The sequence below is a fragment of the Rousettus aegyptiacus genome, unplaced genomic scaffold (assembly GCF_014176215.1).
Source record: "Rousettus aegyptiacus isolate mRouAeg1 unplaced genomic scaffold, mRouAeg1.p scaffold_m13_p_18, whole genome shotgun sequence".
Taxonomy (NCBI): Eukaryota; Metazoa; Chordata; class Mammalia; order Chiroptera; family Pteropodidae; genus Rousettus; species Rousettus aegyptiacus.
Window position 1 is genome coordinate 19,669,333 of NW_023416293.1, and position 21,193 is coordinate 19,690,525.

The 21,193-nt window shown below is 39.5% G+C and overlaps 1 pseudogene; it reads left to right on the forward strand.

Moving 5' to 3' along the window:
* Positions 1 to 200: 200 nt before the first annotated feature.
* LOC118613462 lies at positions 201 to 306 on the forward strand (annotated as a pseudogene).
* The last annotated feature ends 20,887 nt before the right edge of the window (positions 307 to 21,193 follow it).

Below are 21,193 nucleotides of genomic sequence, written 5' to 3' on the forward strand. Positions count from 1 at the left end.
TCGGAAAAATCACTTGGTTAGTTTAGAACTACTTTAATATATGATTCTGAAGCTTGAAGCTCGACCACACAATAAAACTCGGGGAAAATAATCCATTTAATATATTTTTACTGGACATGGTTCCATATTGTAGCATTTAGAAAGTCTGGTTTACATGCAGAATGTCCTGGGTTCACACCCCAGTGGAGGCACGGTCCCCGGTCTACGGCCATGCCGCCCTGAACAAGCCCGATCCCATCTGATCTTGGAAACTAAGCAGGGCTGAGCCTGGTTAGTACTTGGATGGGAGACCAGGTGCTGTAGGCATAAATAATAATAAATATATATAATATTTATAAAATATATATATTATATATATATTACATATATATATATTTTTTAACTGAGAAGATAGACATTAAAACGCAGAGCCAGAAACATTTAAGTTTGAAAATTAAGATTGGGAAGTGGGGCTGTTTGTGTTTTTTCCTGGAGGCCACGGTTTAGGCCTTCGACCTGCTGACAGGTGACTTGCTGCCATCAGTGATCCTCCCCAGAATTACGCGTCCTGAATTGCACCAGGAGTTCACGACCCCGGTACTTCAGTCTTTGTCGTTAGCTGCACTGTGCTTGGAGAACAGTTATTAGGGTCCAGGATCTGAACCCTGAGTACCTTTTCCTTGCCAGCCATGGTAGCAGTTGGAACGATTCTCTACTCGCTCAGCAATTTCATTTTGGCTTTAAAAACTCAGTTATGATTTAACCTAAGAAGTACAGAAATCAAGCAAGAACTCCACAGCAGAGCTTTTCTGCTCCTCAATCCTACGTGAAATGCGTAAAGCTCACAAACGCATAAAGAGTTTTATAGTTTTTATAAGCCGAGCAGCGTGGTGCATTGGGAAGAGGCCTAAAGGGACGTCAGGTACCCTGGGGTCTGGTTCCCTTCCTGGGTGACATGCTAAGCCTCTTTTACCATGAACTTTCACCTGAGAAAAATGAAGGGGATGAGAAGAGTTCTTCAAAGGTCGTGGCGATTTGGGGGGTCTATTCTGTAAATTTATCTGAGCCTGAGCATGTGGTTGCATTATCAGGAACATATATGGTGGAAAGAAGAAAAAAATATAACAAAGGAAATGTTCCTTGTGAAACAAGAATGCATCTCACACTTGGAAAGGGACAAATGATGACACGAATGTCCTATCGAGTTCACACGTGCTCTGCAAGTCTGCTTGAGTCTCATCTGAAATATACTGTGACAGTTAAGTTGGCCGAAAATCCTCAGCCAATACACCTTCCAACGTTAGAATTTCATTTGCAAAACTTGATGAGATGCTGTGATTTCATAACCTGTAAGAAGTTAACCAGTTTTCTAACTAATTTAACAATCTTATTTAGACATCTCTTTCAAAATTGACGATACAAATCTTCATTCTTCAAACGCTTTTTAAAACAGCTTCTTAATCTATTTGTTGGTTAGTCATGAATGAGTTAAGTAAAACATTGACAGGTACAAAGTTGCTTGAGAACTGCCCTATAATATTCTTGATCCACTTGGCACTAAATAACATTTAACTTCCAATTCATCGAATAAAATACTATATCTGTTGAAGTCCTTACTGAGATCATTTATTCTCCCCTGAGGTCATTGAGCGTCCTTGTGATCAGTGTTTTAGACTCTGTGTCTGGTAGGTTGCTTGCTCCATTTCGTTTAGTGTGTTTTTTTTTTTTTCCTGGAGTTTTCTTCTGTTGTATTATTTGCAGCATGTTTCTTTGTTTTCTCACTTTAGTTTCCCCTCGGTTCGCTTCTATGTATCAGGAAGGTTTGTTAGGTGTCCCAGCCTTGACCGGATGGCCGTATGTAGAATGTGTCCTGTGTGGCCCAGGGACACAGTCTCCCTGATCACCTGTGTGGGGGCCCTTGGGCTGTTCCTTGTGTGGTTGTGTGTGTTCTCCTTTTGTAGCTAAGCCTCGATTGCTGTCAGCATGTCAGCGAACAGGACCGACTCTCCAGCTGACTGGCCACGGGGATTGGTCATGCCCACAGGGTATGAACTGCTGTGTGAACTGACCCCGTGGAGCGGGATTCTCCCCAGTAGTCTCGTGTATCTGTTAAAACAACTCTTTGGGTGTCCCACTTATGGGACTAGACAGGTGGTACTCTGCTGTGGTCTGATGCAAGCCTTCAGGAGTGTTGGTTCTGTGGTACCTTGGGAGGGGCTCTTGTGTAGGCCAAGTTCATCCACTACCTTTGATTGCTCGGGGCTACTTGGTAGGGGCTACGAAGCAATCTGCAGATGATTGCTCTCTGTGCTGGGCTGGAGGCAAGTGGGAGAGACCATGTTGTGAGCTGAGGATGGGTACCCCCAGTGCCAGGCCTGGGGTGGCCCAGCAAAAGTACCAGTGCCTTCCAAGGCCTGGGGCTGCCTGCCGGCTGCTCATATAACTCCACAACTGGAAGGGCCTTTGAGCGGTATGCAAAATGGGTAGGTGGGGTCCCAAGGAGTCACAGGGGTAAAGCAAATGACTTTCACCTAGCCAGTGCAAAGTCAGATTTCACACCAGTGCTGAATCTGAGGCTTCCTTTAAAGTCTCGGATCATAGCAAAGCCAGCCACTGCCCTTCTCAGACCCTCAGACCCCCATGGTAAGCCCAAAAGACATTGCAACTTGAGCCAGCACCCTTGACTCGCCATCAAAAGTCTCCTCAAAAATGTGTGGTGCATGTGTGGGCCACGTGAGCTGGACCTGCCAATTAATATATGGCATAGGGAAGCCAGAGGGTGGGGCTGGCTGCCTGGCTCTGGGCCAAGATGGGTAATTTGTTGGCTGGGTGGGGCTGGGTCCCAGGGAAACACAGGGTGAAGCGGGAAGATCTCACCAGCCAATACAGATTCAGAATTGACCATATGGCAGGGAGGACATAAGCTGGAGGTGCCCGTCTGTGAACTGCACGGTAGCGGGGCTGATAAAAGAGCAATGGCAACTGTCCCTGCAGTCCTCGCCCCGGCACAGTGCAAATCAGTCCCTCCCTGTATGTCTCTTGTGCCTCCCCAGCCACTGATCCACCACCAGAGCCCAGAATGAGTGTCCACAGGTGAGTCTATGCACAGGCCCTTTAAGGCGATCAGGTTTCTCCTCATCCAGATCACCAGAGTCCCCACTAATTTTTATAGTCAGATTTTGTGGGAACTCCCTGTCTCAGGACTGGAACCTGGGGTTGAGAAGTCCTTGTGTGGGCCTTGAGCCCCTCACTCCTTCAAGAGGACCTCTGCAGCCATGCTCTCCCTCCAGATTTTCCATCTCCAGTGGGGTTTGCAGGACCAGTTTGCTTCATGGCTCCTCTCCTCCTAACGGTCTCAATGTGTACTTGTTTCTGTATTCTATATTTCCAAATATATTGCAAAGCTTTTCAATTCAGGATGCTACCTTTAGCCTTCTCATTACCTAGTGCAGTGCACTTTGTAGAGTGGTCATTCATTGTACGACTACATGACACACCAATGAATTCATATAACCCAAGCCCAACACGTCAAGCTAACGTCAGGGGTTTTACGCATTCTCACTAAAAGATAGGGTGACTTTTATTTTCTAAGTCCTCTTCCATTTTCTTTCTGATCAATTTTCAATACATTGTATCCTCCCAATTCTCAGGGACTATTTTCTGAGGCTAGGACTTAGTGAAAATTACCCTTCTCTGAATAGAAGTAATAAGGCAGCATGATTAACTGTGGAATGCTCTGTTTCATCCTCGGTTGATTTGTTTAGTTTTTGGATGCAGAGGAATCGTGCCAGCAAGCCATCTTTAGGGAGAGTGCGCGTCATGCTTCTCTATTTGTTGGTTTCTCCTGACTCATCAGAATTGGGTATTTTCCTGTAATTCTGCTGCAGGCTCCGAGCAGATCCACATTCCTTAGGTTTCCTATTTCAAATTGCCAGTTTACTAATACGTTCAGAAACTTACTCCGTTACTTTAACAATGAATACAAATTATTGCTGTGCCAACGTTTGTGGTTTTAAAGTTTCTAAAAACTTGATAAATGTCTTCTGTGACTGTTATGCCTCTCTAGTTCTAGAGCACAGTGTGGCCAACAAAGCTGTTAAACACTCTCACACTTTGTAGCTCAGCTGAAAGCTGTGGTCTGATTTTGCAAGGAAAACCCAGAAGGCGCATCACGTCAGATGGTAAACAAGGGCTGGCTGGAAGCATTCGAATAATTCCTAATGACAAAGTTAGAAGCAAAACTGCTGAGCCGATCTCTCAGAGCAGATTTCTAAGCCACAAATTGCACAGGATTAGCACGGGAAGCACTAGCATGCTGTTGTGCAAATGTGGCAGCTCAGAGCTTGAAATTCGCGCTAATGTGGATTTCACAGAGAAACGCACTTATTTGGGGAGTTTTTAAAAAACTGTCAACTGTGTTTCATTTTAGTATGCACAAAGGCACTGTCAGGTCCCCAGGGACATGAGAATGTCCCCTCCTCTAGACCAGCCTGAGCAGCCAGCACCACCGAGGAGAGATGAGGGTTCCCACTCCCCAGGTAACCCCACAGCTGCCAGTTTAATAAAGAGTTCACGGAAGCCAAATCCTTAGGCAAAAAGCCATGAAGTCAACCTACTTTCTAATCCAAAGAACCAATAGCGTTTCAAATATCAGTGAATATTCCTTCCCGAAGAAAACGCTCTTTCTCCTTTTCTTCCTTCTCCTCTGCTGACAAGCTGAGAATCCAGATCTGACCACCATGAGCTGTCCTTAGTGTGAAGCCGTTGTAAAGGCCCTGAGGTTTGGCATAATTATCTGATGAATTGCTTCTTTACGTTTATTATAAGGTCCTGAGAGTGAATTGAAGATGAATGGCGTTGATTCTCCCTGGTGCTGGTGGGAAAGAGGAGGAAGAGGGTGCGTTTCAGTGACTTAAAGGAAACATCCCAGGTGTGGCCTCCTCTCACACCTCCACGTTCTGATTGTTTTCTAAGGGCATGGACCACACGCAGTCTTGTTGAAAAGGAGGTCTGCTGTGTGCCAAAACCACAGCTTCCACAAGGCGGCTCAGAACACTGGCCCTTTCTAGAGAGTGCGACCCCCAGCTGCCTGGGGGGAGGCAGCTTCTCACACGAGCCTCCATGTCACAGGTTCCCCAGGGCACGGGAGCCCCATGGAATGTGCTCCTGGCAAGCACACAGAACTGATGTTTTTATGGCACAGGGCAGAGGGACAGAACTTTGGACCCTTTCTATGTACTTAAACTCAGAAGCAAAGAGGTAATTCTGGATAATGTTGTATCACAAAGTTATGGGAAGAAGAATCTTAGGGATGATTTTGTGCCATTTTTATTGAATAGAGAATTTAAGGAAAAAGTCTATCTCAAAGATGCTTGTTTCTTGAAGCCCACTGCTTAAGTCAGGCACCCATAGAATTCTCTCCACAGTGGTTTTTGGTCCTGGAGGTGAGAGTCGACAGAGCTTTAGCATGGGTCCAGGGCAGCCCCATCTCATGCTTGCCTGAGCTGCACCAAGGATGCTGACAGTCCTTGGCCTCCACTAGTCTTTGTGATGTGAGAGGCATCAGAATTAGGCTTCTCGCTAACATGTTACTGAATCCCTGTGCCTCCTGAATAAAGTGGTAAATGTCTTAAGCTGCTTTTTAGAAGTCCTCTGGTCTAAAAGACCTCTCTACATACTTTCATCAATTAAATCTTTTTTAACAAGCTGGTTGTTGTTTTGCCACATCTTACCTACTTTCCACATTCTTCCCTTTGGAAGTCCTATAAAATAGTAAGAATGTATAGTATAAAAAGACAAACAGGCAGATAGAAGGACGGAAAGAGGGAGAGAGACAGACAGATAGAAAAGAATCTATACCTATATCTATCATCTGTCCGTTGTCTGTCTGTCTGTCTGTCTCTCTTTCTATTGAGGGGGAAGCTAAAAGCTCCTGTAAAGATGTGATATGATACTTACATTCTGACAAAGAGTCTGGCAGATACATTTTTTTCCTATTTCTCATACACTCATGAGAGACTATGTCCTCTCGTCTTAATTAATTTCTACTGTATATTTTCTGACGTATATAGAAATTAACACAAAAATATTATCCCCAGGACTAAGCCCCTTTTGTGTAAGTGACACATCCAGTTGACTATCACGTTAAGAGCCATGACTAGGTGGACAAAATTGTATAGATGTTCGCTTTTGTAATGAATTAATAAATGAATGCCTCCACCGAAGTTATCATCCAGAGAAAAAATACGTGATGACCTGCCTAGTTTTCAAAATTTATGGCACAAAAAACAAGTTGATATATTTTTGCAATATTAAGATATGATTTTTGTATCATGCAAAGTGAATATTAAATCAAGTGTAACACTGAGTATTGCTGTGAACATAACACTGAATCCAATGTCCCCCTCTTGGACTTTGAATTATAAACAATAGCGACAACAACAGTCTAATCCCTGCTGTATTCTTATATTCCTCTTATTATTATTAAAAATTAATGATGGTAAGAAAACTCATAGTATCTCTTGAGTGATATAAAAGGTCTATTTATTGTGATCATCTTAAAGGCCTGAGATGCTTTAATATCAAAGCTTTGAGAGAAATAAGAAAAAGGAGATCTCTTATAGATTCTTAATTAGACAATTTCAGACAAATATGAACAATGAAAGAAATCCAAGCTTAAAACTTAAGCTTCATCTACCGACTGGAAAAAAAGAAAAAATAGCTTCAGAAAGTACTTGACGCAGATCAATTCACTGCTTAATTTGTTTCTCGTGTTCTGTTTTTCATTTATCCAGTGGATGAGAATCATTGAGACCTTGAGGTTCTACATTACGATCTCAGCGGCTGAGCATTGCTGGACCACTATGTTTTTTCTTTCTTCTAGTCTTTAAATAGCCTCAGAAAAGCATAAAGACAACGCGGTGAAGTGCCTGGCAGATGGGAACACAGATGCTAAGCCGCCACCGAGGAGTCAAGACTTCAGTGGAGATGAATTTGGTCATGCTCCTGGGACGGAGATTAACCACTCAGCTGCGGCACTGAGAGCCCCGCTAAAGGAATCAGATTAGTGTCAGGTCCCCGGAGACGGAGGCAGAATTCAGAATCTGCCAAACAGACAGGCATAAATCAATAAAGAAGTCAGATGTAAATTTAATATGCTAAACACTCAAAATTCCTAACTATGAAATTAAAATCTGCTGTATTAGTATGCAGAATACTTTTATATCATTATTCTCAAAGGAAAGTAACTGTTCAAAATACATTTGTTCAAAGAAATGCTTTCCAATCATTCTCTATACCAGTTGTGAAATGTCTTCCCAACTTCTATGTTCCATAATGTGTGGGGGAAAATCAGCAACCACACCGATGCTTTTTCAATCTTAAATTGAAGCAAGTGTTAATTTTTATCATTTAATAGTAACTGAACTTTTTTTTTTCCATGAAATAACTTTCTTAAATTTTATTTATTCATTTTTTCTAGAAAATAATGCCAGGATTAAAATTTCCTTGAAATAGTTAATTCATGACCAGATCATTATCTATCATCATTTAAACACAGTGAAGTATATACTTAGTAATAAATGTCGATTTTACAACTTTGGAAGACCTATTTTAAACCATGTGAAAAATTGGAGCCCTACAATGTTTTCATTTGGTTACATTTGTGAAGTCTTTAATGATCTCAAACTAGAGATGGTAAAAATTAACCTAACAGGTTAAAATTTAAATTTTGTTACATATATGACACAAATAAAAACAGTCTCTGAATAAACAAACTCATTCCAATGGTACCTGCTGTGATGTGATACATTCTTGCTTCTGGTATGTGCTTAATAGGTGTTTCTTAAATGTGAAATTATCTTCTAGAAGTAATACAAAGATGAGGAGGGTGGCAATTAGGAAAATACTGTGTGCGGAAATGTGTGGTTTGTGTGTGTATTAATTAATATATCCAATGGGTAGAACATTTTAGACAGCCATCTAAAGCCAAAGGAAATAGGATGCTATATCTTCCTTTACATTTGGGGTGCTAGGAAGTCAATCTCAAGTCCTAAAAAAGGAAATGGTAAAACTCAGGTTTGAGGTCTATAAACTCATGGTTAACTAACAGACATCAGTTTCTCTATTAAGTGTATGTATATGTGTGCGTGTGTCTGTGCGTGCGCACAATTATCTGATAATCACTTAAAACTTATAAGCACCTATCATCCGAATAACAGGCCTACAGTCTATTTCCTACTTATAGGGAATTCTTGGGAAAGAAAAAAAGGGAGGACCTGACCAAAGCCCCTCACAAAAAACGCCAAGGACAGTCCACTAATGGCGCTGGGCGGTGGGAGAGTCCTCACCTGTGGAACGGTCTTAGCGGAACGTCTAGTCAATCTAGGTTAACGGGTTATTGACAGCCCATGATCCATAACACGAAGGGCCTCTTTTGTGCAGGCGATGCGTCCAGCTGACGACGATGCATTAATTTTTAAGCAAAGCCATCGACGGAGCTGAGGCTTTCCCCGTGCGATCAGAGCGGCACGGGGGTACCCCATCACACCTGCGCTAATCCGAGCAGCTCCATTCTGCCCAATCAGGACAGTGCTTTTTGGACCAGGCCAGCTGTGAGGATTTAGAGTCCTATTCCCTGAGGAGAGACTAATCAGAGGCCAGGGGCGGGACCTTCTGTCTGTCTGTCAGCTCCGCTCTGGCCGGATGGCCTGGCCCAAGGGCCGCTGCAGCCCGCTGGCCCTCAGCCGCGCTGTCCCTCAGTCGCGCTGGCCCTCAGCCCTGCCGCTTCGGGATTGAGCTGTAACGACAACGTGATTGAGCTGTTCACAGCCTGCTCTTGTCTAGCTGTGCTGTATCCCAACTGAGCTGTTTGCACTGAATAAAGTTTCGTTGTCACGACGCCTCAAACTGAGGGTTCCTGTTGGTGTTGAATTGATAGCAACAACCATCAGTTGACATATATTACTCGACTTCTCAGGGGAAAAGAAAACTGTTCTTCGCGAACTTGTGATTGCTTCTTTCTCCAGGACCTAGAACTGCCAGCCGTGCTAAATTTCTCTGCACACGGGTCTTGTGTTAACTAAGGAACAAATGCTGCTCCAGGATTTCTGAACCGCTGTGAACTGTTCCGAGGGCGGCGCCCAAGTTCACATTCTACGGGAGCAGCGAGTCTTTGCTGCTCTTTACGGAGATGCAAAGGGACCCCGGGCAGAGAGATGGAGCCGCCTTCACGTGGCCCTCTCTCCTCAGCGTCTCGTCGTGACTGGATGATTCACTTCTCTCTCTAATTGTACACGAACTGGACTTAAGTATGGCAGAAAGGGGAAAATGAAATGAGAAAGGAATTCTGGGCCAAACAGCACAAAATTGAGGTGGACAATGTGGGGAGCCACAGAGCAAATCGACACAAACATCTTTTGATTCTACTAAGTGCAAAGTGTTCTCTAGTGTTTCCAATCACTGGAGAACAAAGTAGCTCTAGTTCACGCCCCACCTTTGCTGGATTTAAAGCGTTGCCGTTAGAGAACACGAAGTGTCAGGTCCAGTCAGACTGGTGGGGATCTGAGATCTACCTGCTTGCTACCAAGTATCGCTATTAACTTGAAGGACACAGGCAAATGCAAAAACAAAGTCGTGGAGAAGTCCAAGACCACTGTAGGCTCCCTTCCTTCCTCCTTCACTAGTTGCTTTACTTAAAAATTAACATGTGATAGTCAACTGGGTCCGTCACTTGCGCGAAAGTGGCCCTTGTGCTGTGGATGGTCTGCTTTCGACATCCCATTGACCTAGGTTGGCTGCGAACATTCTGCTAAGAGCATTCCACAGGTGAGGACTCGCCTGCTGCCGAGCGCCATTAAGGGGCTGTCACTGGCAGTTCTGCAGTGGGATTTGCCCCTGCTGTCCCTTTCCTTCCCCAGGGATCCCCTGCAGAGAGGAGACAGACTCTGTGCCCCAGCTAACACTAGTCTTTCCAACCACAGAATCTCTTTACTTCTTACAGGTTTGAAGTTTTTGTTTTCTTCTTATTGTAAAATAACTATACAGACATAATGATTTTGAAAATTGCAGGAAATAGTGAAAAATAAAAAGTGAAAAAAACCTCGCAGTTCTACATCTGAAAATAATTGGTAACATGTGACTTCTAAAACATGTATGCATCTGCGTTTAACTTTGCTTTTTACTTACAACTATATCATCAGCATTTTCCATTTATTTATCATTTATTGTAAGCATTTTTCAAAGTTCCCATGCAAATTTTCATTGTGTGGTGCTCCAGAGTACAGCTATGCCTTCATCTATCTATCTGATAAAATTTAAGTGGGTTTCTAAAAATTTGCACATATAACTTTAATGTAACTCTTTAATGAAGATTTTTCAATCATATACCTTTGGAGACATCTATGACTTTCATTTGATCAGTTTCTATATGAACTATGCACAATGAATGGCTTTAAATTAAATATTTTAGAATATTTTTATAAATTCACATTGCCACAAGAATATGGCTGTGCCGTTTCCTTATAGCTATTTTACAATCATATATTATTTTTGGAAATACATAAACACTAAAGTTAATATTATACTATTTTCCATTTATTTAATTAGTAGTGTGGTCAAGTATTTTAAATATACAATTTTATTCTTATGTTTAAAGAATGTGAATGATTATTTTATCGGCCTCTCCTAAATTTTCCTTAAGGATACTTCAATATTTTCATACCAATTGGAAGTAATATTTCATTTTTAATAGTAAATATTAAATGATAATAAGTAATATGTTAATATTGTTTATGTCTTTAAAATAGTATATTTAATTAAAAAGTGCATGGTTTTAATTAATTGTATATAATTATATATGGCATATTTATGTATCATAAACTAATATATTTATTTAAAAGTTATGAATATATTATATATTTTATGATATACGATTATATTTTATACAAAATATTAAATACATATTATGTATGTGCTAGTATGTTTATATTATATATTTAATAGTTAATGAGCATTATCAATTCTATATGCTACACGCTATATTAAAAATATTGCTTTGAAAAAATTCTGCAGTAGTTGTCAACTTCTTCAGTTGCTGTTCGGTTAATTCACAGCGTTTTTTGTATTCACACATTTTTAAATTTTTATGTATTTAAATATATAATTTTATAGTTTCTTCCTATAAATTTATTTTTTCAATAATTCCAATTCAAATAGCTTTTAAACATTATAATTTTCTTTAATCATATATCTTGGATTCATTCTTCATTAATTCTCCAGAAAACATTTGACCGATGGTTACTACGAAACATTTTCCCACTATCATTATAACATAATCATTGGACAAGTCGTTATTCCAATGCTGCAAGAGGTCGACTCAATGTTACAACATTTCCTTTCATTATATACTGTGTTCGTTCCTGACGTTTCCTCCTATTCCATCTCACTGGTCTACAGTGTGGATAACGCCCTTACGTTTTCCTGTGACCCCCGCAGGATGATTTCTGTGGTGTGAGGCTGAAACAGAATGTAGGAGACGTGGTAGGGGACTGAGTTCTCGAGGAAAATGCATCGTCCTTAATAATCTAAGTGTCTGCAGTGGGAATGTCACCGCCTGCACCAGGCTCGAGTGAGGAACTGTGCTGATGACATGGAATGTTCACCCTGTCACTGGATTTAGTTCTAGAAACATTGCCTGCAGGATGCTACTGCGTTTCATTGTTGAACACTTTCGGCTCCCTGATGAGACACGTCGAAGTGTGAAATAGTCAGTTACGACTGGGTAACAACATCACTTGGATAAGATATTGTTAAACTGTGCAGCCGGAAGTTTAGTGTTCATTTTCCTTTCTCTCTGGGCAGGGTGTAGAGGGACTGGAATGGTACTGCATTTTAGAAAAATGATTTAGAAAACAAATTCTTACTCACCAAGACTGAAGACCTCATAAGTCAATTTCGTGCTGACCTTTTTAAAACCATTTCACATCAAACATTTTGTAACTTCCTTCCTTTGCAGACACCGTCCAAGTTTGAGTTTCTGTGCGGTTGGCCTTGCATGGCTTTTTCTCCGCTAAAGCAAGGAAATTAATCCCTTTGGGGAATTAATTTATGTTGTGAAATACTATCAAATACTGATGAAAATAGATTCAGGAGGAAATATCATGGATATCAGTGTAAATGCCTTTCAATACATAGCCCTGAGCCTTGAAACGCACGTCGCACCCCAACACATATTTTGTTTCCTGAAGCATCACTTACGAAGTCTGCGATTCCTGCATGGACCTCATTAAGCATCTCAGCTGCGATCTGTAGACGATGGCAGCATTAAGTGCTTCTCATACCGTTAGGAATGTTTCCGAAGTATTTTATTCTTTCTAGATCGTGGCAGATACGCGTTTCTGACAGTGCGGGCTGGCATTTTCTGCGGCATCTGTTCTGTAACTAGAGTTTATTTGAGGTCGATTTTACTCAAGATTGGGAAGCAGATGAACTCTCTCCTTAAAAGTCTCCTGTTCGTTCCTCAAGCGCTAATCTGTCATCCTTCAGATAACCCCAGTCAGTAATCTCCGTGAGTTTTGTGGAGTTTAATGACCAGGAAATCTAGGAATGTACAAACTTGATGCAAACCACGACTATCATCTCTCCGATGTTTCTGAAGAGATTTGTTAGCATGGAGCGATGGGGAATATAGTTTATCTTTCTGGTCATTTGGCTGGGAGATCCAGCCAAACCTCCAAGGCCCAGAGCCACCACCATGGCTGGGAGAGACACAGCGAAGACCACTGCGGTGCTCGGGCAAGGACGAGAAACGAGGGAGGAAGACAGGGGGCAGAAAGTGAGGGAGAAAGAGAAACAGAGAGAGAGAAACAGGAGTGGAGACAGAGATACAGCCAGATAAAACGAAGGTAGAGAGGGGAGAGGGAGGGGAGAGGGAGACGCAGGGTGATTTAAGCTGGAGCTGCTTGATGAAGTGAAGCAAAAAAGAAATTTTCACTAGTCATTCTCATGGCCTTTAGCAAACTGTAGCACCCAGAAGCAGATGCGCATCCCCCTGAGTGAAGCCTGGGTGCGGGCGGAGGAGCCCTGCATGTCCTGGCTATCTCTTAGCCGTCAAGAGGGCCTGCTGATGACTGTAAAGATGCTAAGCTGTTAAGAGGTTAGTCTCAGTGGCTGCATGTTAAAATGTGGTGACGTTTAAAAACACTAAACGACTTAGGTTGAAATATTTTAAATATTGGCAAGAAAATTTCTTTTTATGAAAAACAAATTAACGGATTGAAAATAAAATCCAATTTTTATGCCATTATTCACATGGGGTCGTTTCTCATTTCTGACCAGCTGCTGGTTACCTCCATTAACTTGCCACCCAGACAATTACTTCTCCAAATATTGTGGCCAGGTTATGTATATGTGCACGTGTGCTGTGTGTGCATGTGGGAGCAAATCGGTGAAATATATAAAAAGATTAAAGGTTCTTTTACAAAATTTAGAAAAAAATGCAATGAATATTCTAGTTTATCAGAAAGGTAATATGTTTTTCTAATAGCTAATTGAACCACTTTGGATAATGTATATCTCTGAACCAATTAATCTGGTAGAGGGATTAGAAGTTTCCACGAATGCCCAGTTCTGGATCTATGAGTAGAATTAATAAAGCCATATATTATGAAATAATTTGTGGGAAGAAAAGTATTATTGAAGTCTGTGTGCTGTCATCAGAATCAGGTAAATGGGTAGTTGATGGCACCTATTGCAATTATCTCAACAAATGCATTAATAAAACCTTGTTCCTACCTTTTGCTCTTGCTAAAATCAGGAAAAAAAAATGCTGTGAGGTCATCTAAGGATTGCCAAAAAAACCCTCAAAAAACCAAAAAAAAAAAAAAAAACCAAAAATAAAAACACACACAGAAATAAACAGCGACAAGCGTCCTTACCTGCACCCTTGCTTTTTGATCCAATCCCTCTCCATCTGCCACGTGGGTGGCAGGTTCAGTGCTTATTGAAACACAGCAAGAAATACATAAGTAACCAGGGAAAATTAGCCTTCCAAAAAGTGACCAAAATAAATGAATGTCCAAACCTTTTTTTGACAATTCTGTTATAATTTCTGCCTTTAATATCACTCTTCCTCAGGGCGAGATGATAAATATTATGTCCATAAGTGGCCATGTATTTCAATGTCCAAATATGTATCATTTACCAACCCACTGTTATGATCCATCAGAAGAGAAGTCCACACAGCAAGAAAAGGATAGTTTATCATAAGAACAAAAAATGGAGATAATTCAAAGTAAGAGCGCAGGTTCAATGACTAAAGACAGTGTTTGGTTAAATGTCTTCACATAGATTTTGTTGACCAAGACTAACACTCCAACAGTGTTAATATTGAAGACAGGCTTTGAAATAAAGTGACAATTAATTGGCAACATATTTTGGGACACATATCTGAGTATCCTGAGCAAAAGTAGATATTTTATTATTTATTTTTTAATTCTTGAGTTCTCTTCCATGTGATTCTGCAAGGCTTTTCTAATTTTTTTTTATGCCAGTTATTTATTTATTTATTTATTTATTTAACAACAAACAACATATATCCTTAGTTTTTGAGTCTGGCTTCGAGCTGGGTGTCAGCCGAACAGGGTAGAGCTGTCCATATGACTGATGTTCAGAGCAAGAATCCAGAGAAAGTTGAAATAAAATGGAAACAGTACAACAGAGACAAATGAAATAACGAATAAGAAAACAACAGAAATAATCAATAAGCTCAAGGCTGATCCTTTGTAAAGAATAATAAAACTGATAACTCCAATCACGTCTGATCTCAAGCATAAGTGAATGGATACAATGAGCAAATTCTATGAATAAATGGGGCTCTAACTACAGCACGGAAGATATTTTATAGATGAAGACATTGGAGCACATTTGTTCCAGTATGTTGTACAATTTACTTAAATTGTTTTGTTTTTTTCCCTAAATATCGTAAATGGCCAGTATGGACTCCAGTCAAAGAGTAAGCAACTGTCCGGTTGCATGAGACTGACGTGAAAACTTCAGTGTTAAAGCTGGAAAACCTAGTCTACAGCCACGCCACCCTGAACAAGCCCAATCCCGTCTGATCTCGGAAGCTAAGCACGCTCGGGCCTGGTTAGTACTTGAATGGGAGATTGTAAGCTGACAAGGTTCTTGCAATCTGTGAGGTCGACCAAAGGTTGCCTCACCTAAAAATAAATAAATGGATATAGATGATAGATAGATAGATAGATAGATAGATAGATAGATAGATAGATGATAGATAGATAAGAATTAAGCTGGGAAAGCTAACAGGAAAACTAGGATGAATTGTTCACCTTAAGTCAGAAGAAACCGCAGAATGGAATATATCACCATTCAAATAAATCAGTTGTCTGGAAACACACCCTTCACCAAATGTACCAGTCTGTAGGATTTTATAGCTAAGTTTACCAGACCTTAAGGAATAGTTACTCTTAATTGAATATAATTGTTTTAACAAAAGGAATTTAAGGAGGTATGCTTAACTCATTTTTTTACATATATAGTTGAAACTTGTATAACAAACCTGGAAAACGAGAGTATAAGAAATCATTAGACCAATTCCACTTTGAACGTAAATGCAAACATCCTAACGACATACTAGCTTGCTGAAGCCACAAGGTATATAAACTATGTTAAATTCTCTATTATGTACAATGTTATAATAAACATAGTTCAAAGTATAACGTTATGTTCCTCAGTGAATGCATCTTTAGGATGACTACCTTGATATAGCATTGGCCAGCTCCAGGAGAGCACATTTTAATTCGTACTACATATTGTCGAAGTGTCTGCAACTCAGCTTTCTTGGTTTATCACCAAAATACGAAACAGTGAAACTGTTTCCCGATAATCTCAAAAAGCTAGAGGTTAGCAGACGTAAAAATCTTTGCCAATCTCATTTACAAAGATTTTTTTTTAAATTCTAATATTGATCTTTCATATTTTAATATTTTTGAATTTATTTATTCATTTTCTTTCTACATTTTGGTTGAGATCTTATGACAAAGCTCTGAATGCTGTATTGTTTGAAACTGGGTTTTTCCCTAAGATTTTAAAGGACAATTAAATTTTATATAAACTGTATGTCACCTATAAAGGCCATACAATTTACTAATACAATAAGTAAAAGTAAGTAATGTCATCTTAAAGTATTTATATTTAAAAGGACTCTAAATATTAAAATTTAGAGAAATCATTATACCTTGAACCAGGAAGTAGTTTCCAATGTACATCAAAAAAAATTGATGATAATTAGAATCTAATAATATATTCTTAATATATTTTTAAAGCTTTATTATTTTATTCAATAAACATACAGATTTTGATGGGTTTATTCTGGGGTCAGTTTTCATTGAATTTTAGGTTTACAAATGATGAATTTTCATATAATTGCATTTTTCAACAGTAAGTTGATAGCATATTAAAAGTAAATTTGAGATTTTCTATGTTCCCAACCATACTATAAGCAATCATCTACATTATTCCTTGTTTAATTAGAATACCTTTTATTATTTTTTCTTGTTTTCAACACTTACCGGAGCTTATATTAACATACCAAAAGGAAGAGATAATGAGGCACATCTTTTCCACATATTTCTGACATTAAAGTTCCTATAGGTTTATGAAGATGCTCTTTAACAGGTTAAAGAAGTTCATGTCAATCAATATTTTCCTGAAAGTTTCTATCATCAATGGATGTTATATTTACTACACTTTCTCTACATTAATTGGGAGGATTTTGTTTTCCTTTTGTTTTTAATCTGTGTTCCAACATTGTCAACAGATAATTAGCCAAGCGAGTCACAATGTATTAATTTTTGTGCATCGCCGGGACACGTGAGACGTCTGTTCATTGACGAGTGCGTGATTCAGATGAGTGCGGCTCGTATCTCTCTGCTTCTTTGCTTTTTAAAGTCCAAACGATCCGTCTGCTGCATAATTTTATCGTTAGGCTTTAGATCCCAATGGAGGTAACTGCTAACTCTAAGAGAGGTCAGGCAGAATCTAGGTTCGCAATCACCTGAACAAGCTACAGATACAGACCTATGAATTAAATGCAGAGGAGTCTGTGAGTCTGTTTCACAGACTCCTCCAAAGCCTCTGTTTTACTGCCCACCTGCATATAACCTTGACCCTGGTCAGAGACTAGTGTCCTCCCGATCAAGGGAATCCTGGATCAGCCTCTATGTGCTCAGTCAGATTAGATATCACACTGGCCACTCCTTTTTGAGATCATCTTTACTGCTACTTTTTCTCACCGAGAAATGGTCTTCTATTTGTCCCCATAGTGGCATATACTAACGAGAATGTCTTTTTTTAGTCTTCCTTCTTTACAGAATGCTCCTCTTAAAATCTATCTATTTTAATATCAAAATCTGTACTGCAATGATCATTCAAGATCCAGTGTTGAGGTTTCTACCTGTAAAATTATGATACGGATATCTATGATTGGAATTTGAAAACAAAATAGAAGTAGTAGAAAAACTTATGGTCTAATGCTAATCCTATAGATTTATCTGGTTGCCATATATTTTGCACATAATAATCTAGTAAATTAATAAAATTAGTAAAAGCAATTAAATATTCTTTATTAGATTTCTAAATGGTGTAACCCAGGCAAACATTTACGTTCAGAACCGTACCCGGTCCTCCTTCAGGCCTTTCACCTTGCACACCTAAGGACCTCCTGCGTACCACGGGACTCACAGTGGTCCTGCTCTGGGTCACTAGTGAGTGCGTGCAAATGAGTCACAGTTTTCTTTCTGAAATCTTTCAACCATCACACTTTTACTGCAACGTCCGCTCTGCACGGGAAAAGGATTTTTTTCCTGATGTTATTCGCAGTTATTGGTGACTTAGAAAGAGTGCCTTAGTGTTTGTACAGGACAGCCTTCTGGAATTCTGTATTACATCCTGTGCTCCAGGCAAAATAAAATGATTTCTCCTTCTAACTTTTGGAACAAGAAGGCAGTTTTTGGTCAGTAAGTCAGATTCAGCTCTTCTGCAATATTCCTGTGAACATTACTAAGTAGCACATGTCAGGAGTTTATTGTTTAATCATGTTGTTTCCACATTCATGGAAACTTCATCCTAGTTATTTAGATAAAGACAACAAAATGATTAATAATAGCAAATCAAGAATTGAATAGCCCACAGAATACAGGAAGCCCAGCATTTGCTTTTGCAAAAGATGGGCAGCATAGGCTTTGGGGTTCATAGAGAAACGCTACGCCTATGCATAATTCTATCTCAAAATAATGTATTCCTGCTTTCACAGATACTTTCCCTATATGCCTATTTTTGTCTAATGACTCACTTTTTTTATACTTTCATTACCCAGCTTTCAAATTCTGTTTTAGTTACCATAACATTTGTGCCATTCGCATTTCTCTGGGATCGATATTGCAATCGTTTTTTGTTGAGCTTTACTGAAAACGTTCTCCTGTGGACTGAAATGCCTTACAGCTCTGTTTTTTGATCACCGATTGCACTCACCACTTACACTTCTTGGCTTCACAGCAAGTGTTCCCCGAGTCACAGTTTAGCAAGTTGCTGTTCACAAAGATAAAATTGCTGAAGTAAAAAAACACTTTTCAAGAATCTACAATTGTGCTGGAATAACAGCAGATGAAATGGCTTAGCAAACGCTGTTAGAACCCTTCATTTTGTATTTTCCGGAAATGGTTCGCAGAGCTCACCCATCTTTTTCACCCGTATTCACCTTTAGACCCTATGCTTCCAGTTTCCCGTTTAGTAAATTACCGGAAGTTAACTTATATTAGGAAATGTTTATTCTTTTTCTACTCTCTCTTCTTTTCCTCCTATTCCTTGTAATTTGATTCTTAATTTCTACAATACTTTTTGAAGGCATATTGACAATATACAACAAATACTTCAAAAGATAGTATGTTTCAGCTTAATAATTGGAGTTCTTAATATTTATGCTAAGAAAATGTTAGCAGCTGGTTTTATTAGCACCTTCCACTCCCCATATCCTGTCTCAAAGGAAACAATCTCAGTGTTGATTAATATAAAAATAAATTAAAAATTTAAAAGGCATAGCACATATGAAACAATATATTGCTAATGTTTGCTTTAAAAATTGTGACGTGAACAAGTATGAATACACACACATACACAATACTCACATGTGAACGTGTTCAATCTGTAGTGTTAATACAAATACAAAGCGATATTATGCGATTGTTAAAGAATATATCATATCTATACAATTACATACATATATGAATATACATACAGATAAGTATATAGAGTACACATATATAACTGTTAATATGTAAAGGCTAGAAAACAACATATCTTTATGTATTATTCCTGTGCTAGACTTTAAAAAATGTTCTGAGACACAGACCATAGAAAATACTTACTATATTTGAGTGGTTGCAATGGAGGCATCCCAAACATGGCAAATTAAAGAGGTTTCTTAGAGAAAGAAATAAAATATAGATTATCACCACAATTCTTTTTTACTTTAGTCAGTCAGGTATCGAGTTTCTTTTTCTTTTTTTTGACTTCTGTAAGGCAGTTGTGTTCTATTTTCAAAACTGTTGACTCAAAGGAAGAAGTCAGAGCTCGCGGGTTTAGGGCTCACTGCCAGGAAGCAAGTAACAAGCAACAGTGGCCTTCCTCCACGTGGGGATCACTGGGGTGCAGAATTGTAGAATTTCTATTATATGATTTGTATTTTTTAATTTCCTGAAAAGTCTTCAAAGTGAAAGTATGTATTTTACAATAAAAATATTTTAATAAAATTATGAATATATTATTTTATCTGGAAAAAATTTATCTTGAAACCAAATTGGGCTTGTTCAGCAATGAAAAGGGATGTGTGTGCAGACTAAGCATTCGTGACTAATGCTGTGAAACTAATTGCAAACTTAAAAATAAAATTGTTTTTTTCTGAATAAAACAACAATTTTTATGCATTTATTTTAATTCTACAAGTCAGTCTGTGTGGGACGGCTTCTATTTGATTTAAGCCAAAATTCCATTTGACAGCTATCAAATCTTTCACTGCAATTTCTATCGAGTCTTTATTCAGATGTAAATTAAATAAATTTTAAGAACTACTTTTCTTTATTTCATTACAATTACAAAAGGTTCCCCCTATTTTATTTCCCCATCGGTGTTCGTATTAGTTTATTAAATATTTTAGGAGGCTAGAAAAATAGACAATAAGGTGAGGGCAACTATAAGAAGAGATCATAAAGAGCTATAATATTCTAAGACAAAAAATAAAATATTCAAAAGTATTTGTTTATACAAAACATTTATCTTCAGCCTTTATCAAATATTTGAATTCACACGCAGCTATATCTGAACTTGGTACAATGAGAAGTCGTCTTTTTTCTCAGAACTCTCAGGACATTTATGTAAACCTCTATTATTAAAATTAATAATTGTATTATAATGTTTACAAATAAATATGAATATATACAGACATACCATGGATTAATAATTATAAATGTATTGAGGACCGGACCTGTGGTCGCTTGATAACCTTTTGGCTTCATTTCGCTGCTTTGGGCGGTGGTGGGGAGTCTGGTCTCAGCACTGAGATGCAGAGACCTGGAAAGAGCTTTGGTCTAACACTACAATAGACGAAGTGCACAGATTTCAAATGATGGACTTTCAAAAACCCAGCGAACACCTGAGGACACGGGGCAGGCAGCAGATCAGACCCCCTAAGAGAGACAGGTACGGGCAGGGAGAAACAAGTGGGGTGTCCAGAAGGCTGTGCAAACCATTGAGCGGGTTGTCAGGAGCTGAAGGCAGAGTCTGGGCTGGCAGAGCGCGGCCCCCCTGGGGAATGAAGACTTGGATGGCGTGTCACCCTTGAGCGTGGCTTTCGCCCAGGAAACCCGCTCGGTTCTCACGAAGGTGGTTGGAGAGACTCCAGAGATAGAGAAAGCTCCTCCCACGTGGAGGGACCAGCAGCCGCTGTCAAAGCAGAATCAAACCGCCCCCTTCTCCGCGCCCCCTCCTCCCCGCTCGCATCTCGCTAAGCGACATAGACTCGACCCCTGGTGAGGGCACTGGACTCGGCCCCTCGCACATGGGGCCCAGGAACGGAGGCCATAATCCAAACTCCTTCCAGGCCTACTATGTTTCTAAGTAAAAAGTAAATAAGCACATAAAC